The sequence below is a fragment of the Stomoxys calcitrans genome, chromosome 5, assembly GCF_963082655.1.
Source record: "Stomoxys calcitrans chromosome 5, idStoCalc2.1, whole genome shotgun sequence".
In the NCBI taxonomy this organism is placed as follows: domain Eukaryota; kingdom Metazoa; phylum Arthropoda; class Insecta; order Diptera; family Muscidae; genus Stomoxys; species Stomoxys calcitrans.
In genome coordinates, this window is record NC_081556.1 from 102859272 (window position 1) to 102876556 (window position 17285).

Consider the following 17285-nt stretch of genomic DNA (forward strand, 5'->3'; position numbering starts at 1 on the left):
CAAAAGGATTTTCGCCTCAGACACAATTTCCGTAAAGGCCTCCGACGAATGGATATCATTCATGACATTCTAATACAAGCAGAGAATATCTCCCTAAGCCAGGGAACCAGTCTATCAGACACAGCTTGTAGTTCAACCGGTGATATATCATCAGGGCCTGGCGACTTAAAAGAGTCGAAACATCTTATCGGCCAAAAGGATTTTTGGCTCAGAGACAATTTCCCTAAAGGCCTCCGACGAATGGATATCATTCATGACATTCTAATACAAGCAGAGAATATCTCCCTAAGCCTATCAGACACAGCTGGTAGTTCAACCGGTGATATATCATCAGGGCCTGGCGACTTAAAGGAGTCAAAACTTCTTATCGCCCAGAGGATTTTCGGCTCAGACACAATTTCCCTTAAGGCCTCCGACGAATGGATATCATTCATGACATTCTGATACAAGCAGCGTATATCTCCCTTAGCCAGGGAACCAGTCTATCAGACACAGCTGGAAGTTCAACCGGTGATGTATCATCAGGGCCTGGCTACTAAAAGGAGTCGAAACATCTTATCGCCCAAAAGATTTTCGGCTCAGACACAATTTCCCTAAAGGCCTCCGATGAATGGATATCATTCATGGTATTCTGATACAAGCAGCGTATATCTCCCTAAGCCTATCAGACACAGCTTGTAGTTCAACCGGTGATATATCATCAGGGCCTGGCGACTTAAAGGAGTCGAAACTTCTTATCGCCCAGAGGATTTTCGGCTCAGACACAATTTCCTTAATGGCCTTCGACGAATGGATATCGGTGAAAACTGATGATAAAAGTTCAGATTGCCCATGGCAGACGAATCATGCCCAAGTTTACTCAATATCTAATCGTCTTTTAAGCCATAGCTGTAATACCATTTTTCTACTCTATGTAGATTAACAAACTTGAAGCCATAAAGTATTTATGTGTAACTGAGTTTTATAATCTGTCCGAAAAATATACTCTGCGTCCTCATGTGGAAGAAATTTGAGGCAACCCAAATGGAAAGAATGTAACAACAACTTAAATTCAATCATTCAAATGAAAGGCTTGCATATGCAAACCGATACCAAGTTCTGTAGCAGATAGAAGCCAATTTGTTCTACTTCAACAGTTAAATCAGAATGAGATTGCTTTCAAACACAAGGATACATGCCGAAATGATTAGTTGTACAAAAATTCTTGCAAAGGAATCTATCTTTGGTAGTATTCGTCAAGAGTTCTACGAAATAAAAAAAAGGGATAACCATTTATTTTTGTAATTTTGCAATAAAAAAAAAATATTTCTAACATCTCTTTTGAAAAAGTTTAGAAAAAACTTATGAAGCATGCAAATTTTGAATTTTTATACCCTTTGCCAAAGGTCAGGGGTAAACTAATTTCGTTATTCCCCTATAAAAGCTCCCCAAATTGGTTTATTGAATTTAAATAGCCTTTAGCTCCCATCAGTGTTTCATGTCATCGATTGTTTTAGTAATTTCTATTGCATTTAATTTTTAACCAATACAAAAACACACAAAAACATTCCATGAAATCCCTGACAAAATCATACCACGCCACACCACTAAACATGTGATAGCAGTCACAGTGAATAAAGGATTGCAAATATCACCACTGTTTGGATAATTCCATTTGAATTAGCTTTGATGCCACTACAGATGCCACATCGATAGCGATTGTTGCATTGGAAATTAAAACTCATTTCATGTGTAAAATATTGCATTTGCCTTGAAATGCATTAGAATGCGCATAATCGCATTTGCAATGGGGGAAAAGCCCAAGCAAATAACGAAGTAGCAAATAATGTATCGGAAACCATAGTGCATAGATTTTAAATCGAATATTCAAACAAAATAGAATTCATTTTGGCTCGGCCATATTTTAACGCAAGACCAGTAAGGAAGGGCAAAAGTCGGGCGGTGCCGACTGTATAATGCCCTACACCTACCCTATAAGTACAATGTGGAACCTATATCCAATTCTGAACCAATTTTGATGGACCTCGGCGAGCAAATATGTTCAAACTGCAAGAATTACGGTAGACAAATGACAACTTTATGGAAAATTACCCAAAATCTAACGAACTTATATATGGAAGCTATATCTAATTCTGAACCGATTCCGAGCAAAATTCTTAGATATTGTCGAAGTCGTCGAGGAAAGCGTTGTGCAAAATTTTGGCAAGATTGGTCAAACAATGCGCTTGCAGTGGCTCCTAAAGTGAAAATCGGGTGATATTCATATATGACAGCTATATCTAAATCTGAGCCGATTTCTACGAAATTCACCAGTAATATTGAGAATCATAAGAAAATCCTTTCTGCAAAATTTCGACAGAACTAGATAACAAATGATCACTTTTTTGCAATATTTTTTAAAATCATACGAGCATATATATATGAGAGTTATATCTAAATCTGAACCGATTTCGAGCAAACTCCTCAGATACTGTGGCAGTCGTCGAGGAAAGAGTTTTGCAAAATTTTGGCAAGATGGATCAATAAATGCACTTGCTGTGACTCTAGAAGTGAAAATCGGGCGATATACATATATGACAGCTATATCTAAATCTGAACCGATTTCCACAAAACTCATCAGTAATATTGAGAGTCAAGAGAAACTCCCTCCTGCCGAATTTCGAGAAAATCGGTTAATAAAAGATCATTTAATTGCAATATTACTGCAAATCGGACGAACATATATATGGGAGCTATATCTTAATCTGAACCGATTTCGAACCAACTTCTCAAATATTGTCGAAGTCGTCGAGGAAAGCGTTGTGCAAAATTTTGGCAAGATTGGTCAATAAATGTGCTTGCAGTAGCTCTAGGAGTGAAAATCGGACTATATATACATATGAGACATATATCTAAATCTGAACCGATTTCCATGAAATTTACCAGTAATGTGGATAGTCCCAAAAAAATCTCTGCTGCCAAATTTCGAGAAAAACGGTTAATACAAGACCATTTTATTGCGATATTACTGGAAATCGGACGAACATTTATATGGGAGCTATATCTAAATCTGAACCGATTTTGACCAAACTCTATATGTATAGTGGTAGTCATCGAGCAAAGCGTTGTGCAATATTTTGGCACGACTGGTCAATAAATGTGCTTGCAGTGGCTCTAGGAGTGAAAATCGGACTATATATACATATGAGTGCTATATCTAGATCTGAACCGATTTCCATGAAATTTGCCAGTAATCTCCTTCCTTTCACATTTCGGGAAAATCGGTTAAGAAATTACCATTTTATTGCATTATTACTGAAAATCGGACGAACTTATTGGTTGCCCAAAAAGTAATTGCGGATTTTTTTAAAGAAAGTAAATGCATTTTTAATAAAACTTAGAATGAACTTTAATCAAATATATAATTGCCATTTTGTTCGATAACCTTTTGCCATGTTCGTGGCAAATTTAGTATTCCACGCTCATAGAACTTCTGGCCTTTATCTGCAAAAAACTGAACCAAGTGCGATTTTATAGCCTCATCATTGCCGAAAGTTTTACCATTTAAGGAGTTCTGCAAAGATCGAAATAAATGGTAGTCTGATGGTGCAATGTCAGGGCTATATGGTGGATGCATCAAAAGTTCCCAGCCAAGCTCACTCAGTTTTTGGCGAGTGACCAAAGATGTGTGCGGTCTAGGGTTGTCCTGGTGGAATATGACACCTTTACGATTGACCAATTCTGGTCGCTTCTCCTTGATGGCTGTATTCAATTTGTCCAATTGTTGACAGTAAACATCCGAATTAATCGTTTGGTTCCTTGGAAGCAGCTCAAAATATACCACACCATTCCAATCCCATCAAACAGACAGCATAACCTTCTTTTGGTGGATATCAGCTTTTGAAGTGGTTTGAGCTGGGTCACCATGCTTGGACCATGATCGTTTTAGACTAACGTTGTTGTAAATAATCCATTTTTCATCTCCAGTTATGATTCATTTTAAAAACGGGTCGAATTCATTGCGTTTAAGGTGCATATCACAAGCGTTGATTCGGTTTGTTAAATGAATTTCTTTCAATACATGTGGTACCCAAATATCAAGCTTTTTCACCAGTCCAAGACTTTTTATGTGATAATGAACGGTTGATTTTGGTATATTTAACTTCTCTCCTATCTCACGCTCAGTTACATGACGATCCAATTCGATTAATGCTTTGATTTGGTCATCATCAACTCCATTTGGCCGACCTGAACGTGGCTTATCTTTAAGTGAAAAATCTCCAGAATGGAATTTGCGAAACCAATTTTGACCTGTACTTTGTGCACAAATTAACATGGACAGACGGACGGACGGACAGACAGACGGACATAGCTAAATCGAATCTGAAAGTGATTCTGAGTCGATCCGTATGGTTATCAATGGGTCTATCTCTCTTCCTTTTGGGTGTTAAAAACTAATTCACTAAGTTATAATACCCTGTACCACAATAGTGGTGTAGGGTATAAACAGACGGTTGGTTTCTCTGAAGGTTATAACTGAAGATAGATCTGTAAGAACTGCATTCAATATGGAACTCGGAATTTCATGAAAGGAGGATGGATAGTATGCCTTCTGAACCCTTTGGATGGACAATTTTGTGATCGACCTTTTTTAAGCTTTCTCACTTAGGTTGGGTCAGTTTGGAAAAAAAGGGTGCCGAATGTGTCTATGAGCATTAGGGTGATGACTTTTTGACTTTTTTTCTTAAAAGTTATTTCCTGTTGCACGAACGAATGAACTTTTGCCTATTAATGACTAAAATAACGTATGTTCCATTTTAATATTAAACAAGTAAAAGCGTGCTTAGTTCGGCCGGGCCGAATCTTATATACCCTCCACCATGAATAGCATTTGTCGAGTTCTTTTCCCGGCATCTCTTCTTAGGCAAACAAAGGATAAAAGAAAAGATTTGCTCTGCAATAAGAGCGATATCAAGGTATGGTCCGGTTCGGACCACAATAAAATTATATGTTGGAGACCTGTATAAAATGTCAGCCAATTCAAATAACAATTGCGCCCTTTGGGGGGCTCAAAAAGTAAAATAGAGAAATCGATTTATATGGGAGCTGTATCAGGCTATAGACCGATTCAGACCATAATGAACACGTTTGTTGATGGTCATGAGAGGATCCGTCTATTAAGGAACAGGGGTAAACTTCCCACATATCAATAAGTGCAGTCCGATTAAAGTTTAAGCTCAATGTTAAGGGGCCTCCTTTTTTATGACTAGTCCGAACGGCGTGCCGCATAGCTATAACACTTGGTAGAGAAGTTTTAACAAGACAGGAAAACTTACAAATGTAGCCAGCATAAGTAAGGGGAAAACCACCGATGAAAATTTTGTTGATGTTCACTCCGGGATTTGAACCAAGGCGTTCGGCATCATAGGCGGACATGTTAATATCTGCGCCATGGTGGCCTCCATATGAGGGCTTTAAACAGATATAACCCCCATATAAACCGATCTCCAGTTTTGACTTCTTGAGCTCCTAGAAGCCTAAATTTTCATCTGATTTGGTTGAAATTTGATCCATCTTATGACTGGTACATGACAACATGTTATGGTAACCCAAAATGACTTTTTGAGACCATTGAAACCTCAACCGTTGTCTGGCGTTCGAGGTCATTAATACAACATCCAACAGATGCACAAAATCATGTGTAGTACGGAAGAAGTGTAATTTGCCACAGAAAGAAAGACTGTCATTACACAAAAATACATGCATTGGGAAAAGTACAGCTAATAGACAGAGTAGTCGAGCGTGGTTAATGTGGCAATTGTATCATAGATGCGTTTTCGCTATTAATACGATTCAAATACAACATACCAACGCACGTCCCTTGAAGCCATCACACCTAAAATGGTTGAAAAGTCTGCTAACCAAAGACGAAACGCGTCCCATAGTGATTGGTGTGTGTTGCTATCTTTGGCTTTCCTTTCCCATTTGCATCTCCGATCATTGAGTTCGTCTCAAAAGAGAAACAACCAAAAAAATATTTATAAAACTTTCTGATAAGAACAAAATATGAGATATTGATCGTAAAAATCGGTACCTCATCGTGAAAGTACCTCATGTGGAATAGTCATTAGAAAATCCTTTGACGACTTTTTTTATGATTCTCAGATTTAAAGAAAATTTGTGAGAACCAAATGGTTATGTAATGTTTACAATTGTGGTAGGAAACTTATAAACACCCATTCATTTATGCTAAACTGCCCTTTGGAGGTTTTAGATATAGCCACTCCGTTGATGTTTTAGTGATGTGTGTTTTTCCGTTGGCTATCTGTAAGGAAGGATTTTGTTACAGAAACTGCATTTATGAGGGGTCATTTATTTGGAAGTATGAAACAATTTGCAATGTACACGTGCAAGCACAGGTATATAACTAAACTACAATAAGATGTGACCATTCATAAATACCTATCAATAAAATATTGAAAAATACTTAGGTTGGGTTAGGTTGAAAAGAGGGTGCAGATATTAATCCGACCCATGCCACTATGGACATACACCTAAGCCAGTAATCATCTTGTCGTGCGCTCTAAAAGCTATAAAGTAACCTCTGAAAAGAAAATTTTAAGTTGGGAATTCCGTGCTACTTACAAAATCCTTAATTGTATTCAATACCACTCCCCTAAGTTGGTTCATATCTGATATTGTGTCTCCACCTAAGTGCCGGTATCTGTTACACGCCAAAGGAAATGCTCCAACGTCTCATCATCTACCCCACATGCCATCACTTGCCGCACCGATTTTACATAAGTGAGCTCGTAGTCCTATGTGTTCCGTTATGATTCCATAGCTATACTGACTTCCTTCTTGCTTTCTCTCAGTAATAGCCTCGTCTTTTCACGATCTGGATCCCCCCATAGGATTTTCGCCTTTGGATGCGCAATCGTCACTCCCTTAACTCGGACTGCGTCGACCCGAAAGGGTTCGGGTTAATCAAGATTATTGACGGCAGTCCTCTGGCCTTTACCGCCAAATCGTCTGCCCTTTCATTTCTCCTTACTCCGTTATGGCCCGCCACCCAAACGATGCGTACTTTCCAATATTCAGAGAAGGCGTTAATCTCCTTCTTACACTGCTAGACCGTTCGTGACACTACCGTCCTGTTTGTTATCGCCCTTATGTCAATTTTACTGTCGGAAAAGATGTTCACAATCGACGTCCTCGCGTTAGCACCACACCACTTCACGCATTCCGTGATCACCCGGATCTCAACCTGCAGGACCGTATTATGGTCAGGCAGTCTAAGACAAATCTCAGTCCCTGGGTACTCAATGTAACCCCCAGGCCCACTCTGTCCTCTAGCTTTGATCCGTCCGTGTAACATGATCTTCCAGATGGCAATACTAGGGTTCCGTCAAGCAAAGACTGTGCCGTTGGCGGCGGTCCCTCGCACTCGACCTATTTCGAGCGTCCCGGCCGTCTACATAGTGGCCAACATCTGTGAGCCTTCTCTTCTGCGACCCCATAATGAATATATATTCTGGATCGTCTAGACATTATGATTCGATCAAGCCATTCCATCTGTCGAAATCACGATAGCGGTCGAACGCATAAAGCTAGCTGCTTAAAATTGTGCACAGATACTTTATATTGATGTAGGTCGCAAATGGGCCATAACGGTTAAGATTTGGATATAGCCCCCAGATAAACCGATCTCCCGATTTGACTTCTTAAGCCCCCAAAAGCCACAATTTTTGCTTGATTTGCTTAAAATTTTGCACATAGTGTTCTGTTATGACTTCCAACAACTGTGCCAAGTAAGGTCTAAATTGGCCTATAACCTGATATAGCTCCCATATGAACCGATCTCTCGATTTGACTTATTGAGCTCTTACAAGACACAATTCTTGTCCGATATGGCTGAATTTTTGCATGTCGCGTTCCGTTATGATTTCCAACAACTGTACCAAGTACGGTCCGAATCGGTCTTTAACCAGATATAGTGCCCATAAAAGCCGATCACCCTATTTGACTTCTTGAGTCCTTACAAGCCGCAATATTTATCCGATTTGACCGAAAATTTGGATGCGGCGTTCTGTTACGACTTTCAGCAACTGTACCAAGTATGGTTCGAATTAGTCTGTAACCTGATAGAGCTCCCATGTAAACCGGGCTCTCGATCAACCTTGTTCGCTTCCTAGAAGCTTTAATTTTTGCTGATTTGACAGAAGTTTGGTATGTAGAACAAAATTATGCCCGTCAATGAAATTTGTTTCGTATAAATTTTTAGCAGAATCCATGTGGGTATGTTTCCAAGATTCAGCCCGACCGATAGATAGTCTAATTTCAACACATTTCAAACAACAAGCAAAACGGCGGATCTTGATTTAACCGAAACGGTGTTTTTTAGTATTTGAAATATTCAAACAAGGTGAAATTAAAGATAAAATAAAATATTAATATGTATGTATATAGCATTGGGCCAAATCCTCGTTTTTGCAGGCCTATAAACATTTCTTTTTCAAACCTTTCTTGTCTATCCGATTTTGTTTATTACCCCATTTTCTCAGTTAACAATAAATAATCTCCTTTGCTTTTGTTAAAATCCTTTGCCTGTATTTTATGTTTCAACATAATTATCTGGCAACCCCGATCATATGTGTTTTGCTCTCTTTATAGAATTTGTTGTTATTGTTTTTTGCGTGCAAAACAATGCTTTGGGCAACATCATTTAGTTCTTCTTAAGTGATCGGTGCGTAAACAACTTCTTAAAAAGTTGCGGGTGTGAATAAATAACGCGAAATCGTGGCAAGTGGCAAAAGAACTAATAGAACAATGCAATTAATAAATAAACTTTTTAACATTGCAAATCACAACAAACCATTCACTCCTGTTTTATATGAAAGCAACAAAATAGTGGCATACTCATTTTTGTTTATCGAAACCCAACAACAAAAGGCAATTGAAAAAGTGTGTGTACCTATTTTAAGCGACAGTAATGTGAAGAGTGAATTCTTATATTACAATATGTATTAATCTCAACAAGTGGGCCATAGCCTTTGCCAGAAAAATTAATGTTCTAATTTTTTTCTTATGATGGTTCTGCCGGCAGAACTTCGCGTAGTGTTTGAACGTTGCCGTTGTCGGGTTGTGTATGTGTGTATACCTTCAAACAATCACAAGCTATGATGCAAGCAGCAAAGCAAGAAAAAACAATGCAAAACACCGTTGTCAGATTTAAGTCTGAGACTTACAAACACAATTCCCCCACCCACTTTGTTTGAGTGCCTTGCAGTGAGTAAATAAGAGAGTTGATGTTGTTGTTATAGTTGCAATGAATTAATAGAGAGTCTTTAACTCAGAAAAAAATACACCGTTGGATTACCTGACTCCCCTTACCCCCTTAAAGAAAGTAATACAAATAAAAAAAGAACTAGGAGTAGTTCAAAATATTTATGTTTCAAGAGGTCTTTTAATTCAAAGTGAAATAAAAAGTTGCCAAAATTACAGCTTTCAGTATAATCATGAGTCTCAAAAGGGGAAATTATTTAAGAACTGTGAAGAAATTAGCCAATCAAAACAAAACAAAGAATAGTTCGCAAACGTAAAAGTGTTTTCGCTTACTTTGTTTGCTGTGCCGGCAGAGCTTTACGCGTCGTGTTTGACTTCAACGTTTTTGTATTACTCGCCTGTGTAATTTGGCTTTGGCCATTTGGCTTACCTGACTCCCCTTTCATAACTAAAACTAGTGATACAAATATAATTTGCCACTATTAAGTGCTTTGCTTTACGTCGAAGAACTAAAGGTTTAGAATGTTTATGTTTTAAGAGGTCTTGTAATTGAAAGTGAAATAAAAATTTGCCAAAATTATAGCTTTGAGTATAATCATGAGTCTCAAAAGGGGAAATTATTTAAGAACTGTGAAGAAATTAGCCTATCAAAACACAACAAAGTGTAGTTCGCAAACGTAAAAGTGTTCTCGCTTACTTTAATCGCTCTGCCGGCAGAGCTTTACGCGTCGTGTTTGACTTCAACCGTTTTTGTATAACTCGCCTGTGTGTTATCCAAACAAAATATGTGCATTGAAAGTGTTTTATGAAAATACAAGAATGTTAACACATGCATTGCTCGTAATAAAGGGATGTAGTGCGCTGCCGGAATATACTTGAGAATCTTGACCAAACATGCGACCGAAAACAAACTGTGAACTCATGTAACATTGATTATTGGGTGGATTGTGCATCCAAAATGCTGGAAGCAATCTGTGTGTAAAGGTGAGTTTTTCTTTCTTATTTAGTAGGATGGGGGTATACTAAAGTAGTCATTTCGTTTGTAACACTTCGATATATTGATCTAGGACCCCATAAACTATATATATATTCTTGATCGTCTCGAAATTCTGATTCGAACTAGCCATGACCGTCTGGCCCCTTGAACTTTTGCTCAGATACTTTATATTGATGTAGGTCGTTGGGGATTGCAAATAGGCCATATGGTTTCAGATTTAGATATAGCTCCCATATGAACCGATCTCCCGATTTGACATCTTGACAGACAATTTTTGTTCGATTTGGCTGAAATTTTGCAAATAGTATTCTGTTATGACTTGCAACAACTGTGCCAAGTGCGATCCAAATCGGGCAATAAACTCATATAGCTCCCATATAAACCGATCTCCCGATTTGACATCTTGAGCCCTTACAAGCCGTCCGATTTACCTGAAATTTTTCATGTGTTGTTCCGTCATGACTTCCAACAACTTTGCTAAGGACGGTCCGAATCGGTTTATAACCTGATATAGCTCCCAAAAAAACCGGTCTCTTGATCATTCCTGTTTGGTTTCTAGAAGCTTTAATTTTTCTGGTTTGACAGAAGTTTGATTAAAATTATGCCCTTCAACTTAATTTTTTTTTTTGTATAAATTTTTAACAGAATCAATGTTGGTGGCTTCCCAAGATTCATCTCGAACAAACTAATAGTTAGATAGTCTAATATTATCACATTTAAACCACCAGCAAAGCGGCGGATCTTGTTAAAGATAGAATAAAATAGGTATATGTATGCATATAGCATTGGGCCAAATCCTCGTTTTTGGAAACCCATAAACATGTATTTTTCAAACCTTTCTTGTCTATCCGATTTCGTTTATTACCCCCTTTTCTCAGTTAATAATAAATACATAAACTCTTTGCTTTTGTTAAAATCGTTTACCCTGTTACGTTTCAAAATAATTATCTGGCAACCCCGATCATATGTATTTTGCTCTCTTTATTGAATTTGTTGTTATTGTTTTTTGCGTGCAAAACAATGCTTTGGGCAACATCATTTAGTTCTTCTTAAGTGATCGGTGCGTAAACAATTTCTTAAAATGTTGCGGGTGTTAATAAATAACGCGAAATCGTGGCAATAGAACAATGCAATCAATAAATTAACATTGCAAATCCAATAACGAACCGTTCACTCTTGTTTTATTTTAAAGCAACAAAATAGTGGCATGCTCATCTTTGTTAAGTGGTGTTTATCTACTGCCCTTTATCGAAACCTAACAACAAAAGGTAATTGAAAAAGTGTGTGTACCTATGAATGAATTCTTAAATTGCAATAAAACCTATTTTATGCGACAGTTATATGAAGAGTGAATTCTTAAATTACAATATATTGTATATTAATCTCAATGGCCCATTTCATAGCCTTTGCCAGACAAATTAATGTTCTTATTTTTTTCTTATGATGGTTCTGCCGGCAGAACTTCGCGTAGTGTTTGAACGTTGCCGTTGTCGGGTTGTGTATGTGTGTATACCTTCAAACAATCACAAGCTATGATGCAAGCAGCAAAGCAAGAAAAAACAATGCAAAACACCGTTGTCAGATTTAAGTCTGAGACTTACAAACACAATTCCCCCACCCACTTTGTTTGAGTGCCTTGCAGTGAGTAAATAAGAGAGTTGATGTTGTTGTTATAGTTGCAATGAATTAATAGAGAGTCTTTAACTATGAAAAAATTACACCATTGGCTTACCTGACTCCCCTTACCCCCCTAAAGAAAGTAATACAAATAAAAAACGAACTGGGAGTAGTCCAAAATATTTATGTTACAAGAGGTCTTTTAATTCAAAGTGAAATAAAAAGTTGCCAAAATTACAGCTTTCAGTATAATCATGAGTCTCAAAAGGGGAAATTATTTAAGAACTGTGGAGAAATTAGCCAATCAAAACAAAACAAAGAATAGTTCGTAAACGTAAAAGTGTTTTCGCTTACTTTGTTCGCTCTGCCGGCAGAGCTCTACGCGTCGTGTTTGACTTCAAACGTTTTTGTATTACTCGCCTGTGTAATTTGACTTTGGCCATTTGGCTAACCTGACTCCCCTTTCATAACTAAAACAAGTGATACAAATATAATTTGCTACTATTAAGTGCTCTGCTTTACGTCGAAGAACTAAAAGTTTAGAATGTTTATGTTTTAAGAGGTCTTGTAATTGAAAGTGAAATAAAAATTTGCCAAAATTATAGCTTTGAGTATAATCATGAGTCTCAAAAGGGGGAATTATTTAAGAACTGTGAAGAAATTAGCCTATCAAAACACAACAAAGAGTAGTTCGCAAACGTAAAAGTGTTCTCGCTTACTTTAATCGCTCTGCCGGCAGAGCTTTACGCGTCGTGTTTGACTTCAACCGTTTTTGTATAACTCGCCTGTGTGTTATCCAAACAAAATACGTGCATTGAAAGTGTTTTATGAAAATACAAGAATGTTAACACATGAATTGCTCGTAATAAAGGGATGTAGTGCGCTGCCGGAATGTACTTAAGAATTTCTAATTATGTATGGGTGACCAAACATGCAACCGAAAAAAAACTGTGAACTCATGTAACATTGATAATTGGGTTTATTGTGCATCCAAAATGCTGCAAGCTAATCTGTGTGTAAGGGTGAGTTTTTTCTTTCTTATTATACCCGCCACCTTCGGATGGGGGTATACTAATCTAGTCATTTCGTTTGTAACACTTCGAAATATTGATCTAGTATCCCATAAAGTATATATATATTCTTGATCGTCTCGAAATTCTGATTCGAACTAGCCATGTCCGTCTGTCGAAATCACGTTAGCTGTTGAACGCGTAGAGCTAGCCGGTTGAACTTTTGCACAGATACTTTATATTAATGTAGGTCGTTGGGGATTGCAAATAGGCCATATGGTTTTAGATTTGGATATAGCTCCCATATGACCCGATCTCCCGATTTGACGTCTTGACGGAAAATGTTTGTCCGATTTGACTGAAATTTTGCAAATAGTGTTCTGTTATGACTTCCAACAACTGTGCCAAGTACGGTCCAAATCGGGCTATAACCTGATATAGCTCCCATATAAACCGATGTCCCGATTTGACATCTTCAGTTCTTACAAGCCGCAATTTTTGTCCGATTAAGCTGAAATTTTGCATGTGTTGTTCCGTTATGACTTCCAACAACTGGGCTAAGGACGGTCCGAATCGGTCTATAACCTGATATAGCTCCCAAATAAACTGGCCTCTTGATCACTCCTGTTAGGTTTCTAGAAGCTTTAATTTTTCTGGTTTGACAGAAGTTTGAATATAATTATGCCCTTCAACTTAATTTATTTTGTATACATTATTAACAGAATCAATTTTGGTGGCTTCCCAAGATTCAGCCCGGCCGAACTTAGCACGCTTGTTTTTTTATTAGGTAGATAGTCTAATATCAACATATTTCAAACAACCAGCAAAACGGCAGATCTTGTTTTAACCGAAAGGGTGTGTTTTAGTATTTGAAATAAACAAACAAGATGAAATTAACTATAGAATAAAATATTAATATGTATGATCATTTCGCAAAATCCTCGTTCTTGCAGACCCATAAACATTTCTTTTTTAAATCTTTCTTGTCTATCCGATTTCGTTTATTACCCCCTTTTCTCAGTTAACAACACATAATCTCTTTTGCTTTTGTTAAAATCTTTTACCCTGTTACGTTTCAAAATAATTATCTGGCAACCCCGATCATATATGTTTTGCTCTCATTACTGAATTTGTTGTTATTGTTTTTTGCATACAAAACATTGCTTTGACCAACATCATTTAGTTCTTAAGTGATCGGTGCGTTAACGACTTCTTAAGACGGTGCGGGTATTAATAAAAAACACGAGATCGTGGCAGGTGGCAATGGAATAATGCAATCAAAATTCATAATCTTTTTAACATTGCAAATCATATAACGAACCTTTCTCACCTGTTTTATATTAAAGCAACAAAAACAAAATAGTGGCTTACTCATCTTTGTTTAGTGGCCTTTATTTATTGCCCTTTATCGAAACCCAACAACAAAAGGCAATTGAAAAGTGTGTGTACCCATTTTAAGCAACAGTTATTTGAAGAGTAATTTCTTAAATTGTAATAAAACCTATTTTAAGCGACAGTTATGTGAAGAGTGAATTCTTATATCACAATATATAAAGGGTGATTTTTTTGAGGTTAGGATTTTCATGCATTAGTATTTGACAGATCACGTGGGATTTCAGACATGGTGTCAAAGAGAAAGATGCTCAGTATGCTTTGACATTTCATCATGAATAGACTTACTAACGAGCAACGCTTGCAAATCATTGAATTTTATTACCAAAATCAGTGTTCGGTTCGAAATGTGTTCATTCACCGTTCAGCGATGAGGCTCATTTCTGGTTGAATGGCTACGTAAATAAGCAAAATTGCCGCATTTGGAGTGAAGAGCAACCAGAAGCCGTTCAAGAACTGCCCATGCATCCCGAAAAATGCACTGTTTGGTGTGGTTTGTACGCTGGTGGAATCATTGGACCGTATTTTTTCAAAGATGCTGTTGGACGCAACGTTACGGTGAATGAACACATTTCGAACCGAACACTGATTTTGGTAATAAAATTCAATGATTTGCAAGCGTTGCTCGTTAGTAAGTCTATTCATGATGAAATGTCAAAGCATACTGAGCATCTTTCTCTTTGACACCATGTCTGAAATCCCACGTGATCTGTCAAATACTAATGCATGAAAATCCTAACCTCAAAAAAATCACCCTATATTAATCACAACAAGTGGGTCATAGCTTTTGCCAGAAAAATGAATGTTCTTATATTTTCTTATGATGGTTCTGACGGCAGAACTTCGCGTAGTGTTTGAACGTTGCCGTTGTCGGGTTGTGTGTGTGTATACCTTCAAAAAATCACAAACTATGATGCAAGCAGCAACGCAAGAAAAAACAATGCAAAACAACGTCGGCAGATTTAAGTCTGAGATTTACAAACATAATTCCCCCACCCCCATTGTTTGAGTGCCTTGCAGTGAGTAAATAAGAGAGTTGATGTTGTTGTTATAGTTGAAATGAATTAATAGAGAGTCTTTAACTCAGAAAAAATTAGACCATTTGGCTTAGCTGACTCCCTTTACCCACCTAAAGCAAGTGATACAAATAAAAAAAGAACTAGGAGTAGTTCAAAATATTTATGTTTCAAGTGGTCTTTTAATTCAAAGTGAAATAAAAAGTTGTCAAAATTACTGCTATGAGTATAATCATGAGTCTCAAAAGGGGAAATTATTTAAGAACTGTGAAGAAATTAGCCAATCAAAACACAACAAAGAATAGTTCGCAAACGTGAAAGTGTTTTCGCTTACTTTGTTCGCTCTGCCGGCAGAGCTTTACGCGTCGTGTTTGACTTCAAACGTTTTTGTATTACTCGCCTGTGTAATTTGACTTTGGCCTTTTGGCTTACCTGACTCCCCTTTCATAACTAAAACAAGTGATACAAATATAATTTGCTACTATAAAGTGCTCTGCTTTACGTCGAAGAACTAGAAGTTTAGAATTTTGATGTTTTAAGAGGTCTTGTAATTGAAAGTGAAATAAAAAGTTGCCAAAATTACAGCTTTGAGTATAATCATGAGTCTCAAAAGGGGAAATTATTTAAGAACTGTGAAGAAATTAGCCTAGCAAAACACAACAAAGAATAGTTCGCAAACGTAAAAGTGTTCTTGCTTACTTTGTTCGCTCTGCTGGCAGAGCTTTACGCGTCGTGTTTGACATCAACCGTTTTTTGTATTTCTCGCATGCGTGTTATCCAAACAAAATCTGTACATTGAAGAGTGTGTTATGGAAATACAAGAATGTTAACACATGCATTGCTCGTAATAATGGGATGTAGTGTGGTGCCGCAATACACTTAAGAATCTTTAATTATGTATGGGTGGCCAAACATGCAACCAAAAACAAACTGTGAACTCATTTAACATTAATAATTGGGTGGATTGTGCATCCAATATGCTGCAAGCTAATCTTTGTTTGAAGGTGAGTTTTTTTACAGTTATTCATAAACTCTTCTACAATAGTTTACTTCTCTTCCGAAATAAGAAAAAGTATTTTGTACACACCATCGCTCAGTGCTTTTGAAATCCTGAAATTGGAAAAATTGTCGAGTAAACTTTTTTTTTACCCACCACCGTAGAATAGGGGGCATATTCATTTAGTCATTCCGTTTGCAACACATCGAAATATCAATTTCCGACCCTTCAAAGTATATATATTTCGGATCGTCGTGAAATTCTAAGACGATTTAACGATGTCCGTGTGCCTGTCCGTCTATCCGTCTGTTGTAATCACTCTAGAGCCTTCAAAAATTGAGATATTGAGTTGAAATTTGGCACCGATACGTCTTTTTGATGCACGCTGGTTAAGCTCTTGAACGGGACAAATCGGTCCATATTTGGATATAGCTGCTATACAGACCGATTTTCGGATAAAGGGTCTAATGCCCATAAATGCTTTATTTTTCATCCGATTTCGGATGAAATTTGAAACAGTGAGTAGTTTTAGGCCTCCCGACATCTGAACCATATCAGACTATATTTATGTATAGCTGCCGTACATACCAATCTGCCGATAAAGGGTCTGAAGCCCATAAAAGCTTTATATATTACCTGATTGCGCTGAAATTTGAAACAGAGGTTTATCTTAAGCCTCCTGATATCGGACCAAAGTATGGATCAAGTCGGACTATATTTAGGTATAGCTGTCGTATAGATCGATCTCCAGATAAAGGGTCTGAAGCCCATAAAAGCTTTATTTTTTAACTAATTTCGCTGAAATTTTAAACAGTGGGTTTAGTTAAGCCTCCCGACATCTGACCCAAATATGGTTCAGATCGCCATATAGACCTACCTCCCGATTAAGGGTCTAAAGCCCATAAAAGAATTATTTTTTAATCGATTTCGCTGAAATTTGAAACCGTAAGTAGTTTTACGCCTCCTAACATATGACCCAAATATGCTTCAGA

The 17285-nt window shown here is 37.4% G+C and overlaps 1 protein-coding gene across 1 annotated transcript in view; it reads left to right on the plus strand.

Moving 5' to 3' along the window:
• The window catches only part of LOC106090060 (GTP-binding protein Di-Ras2), a 227016-nt gene that overhangs the window by 28061 nt on the left and 181670 nt on the right, over positions 1 to 17285 (plus strand). The gene's annotated exons all lie outside the window — the stretch shown is intronic.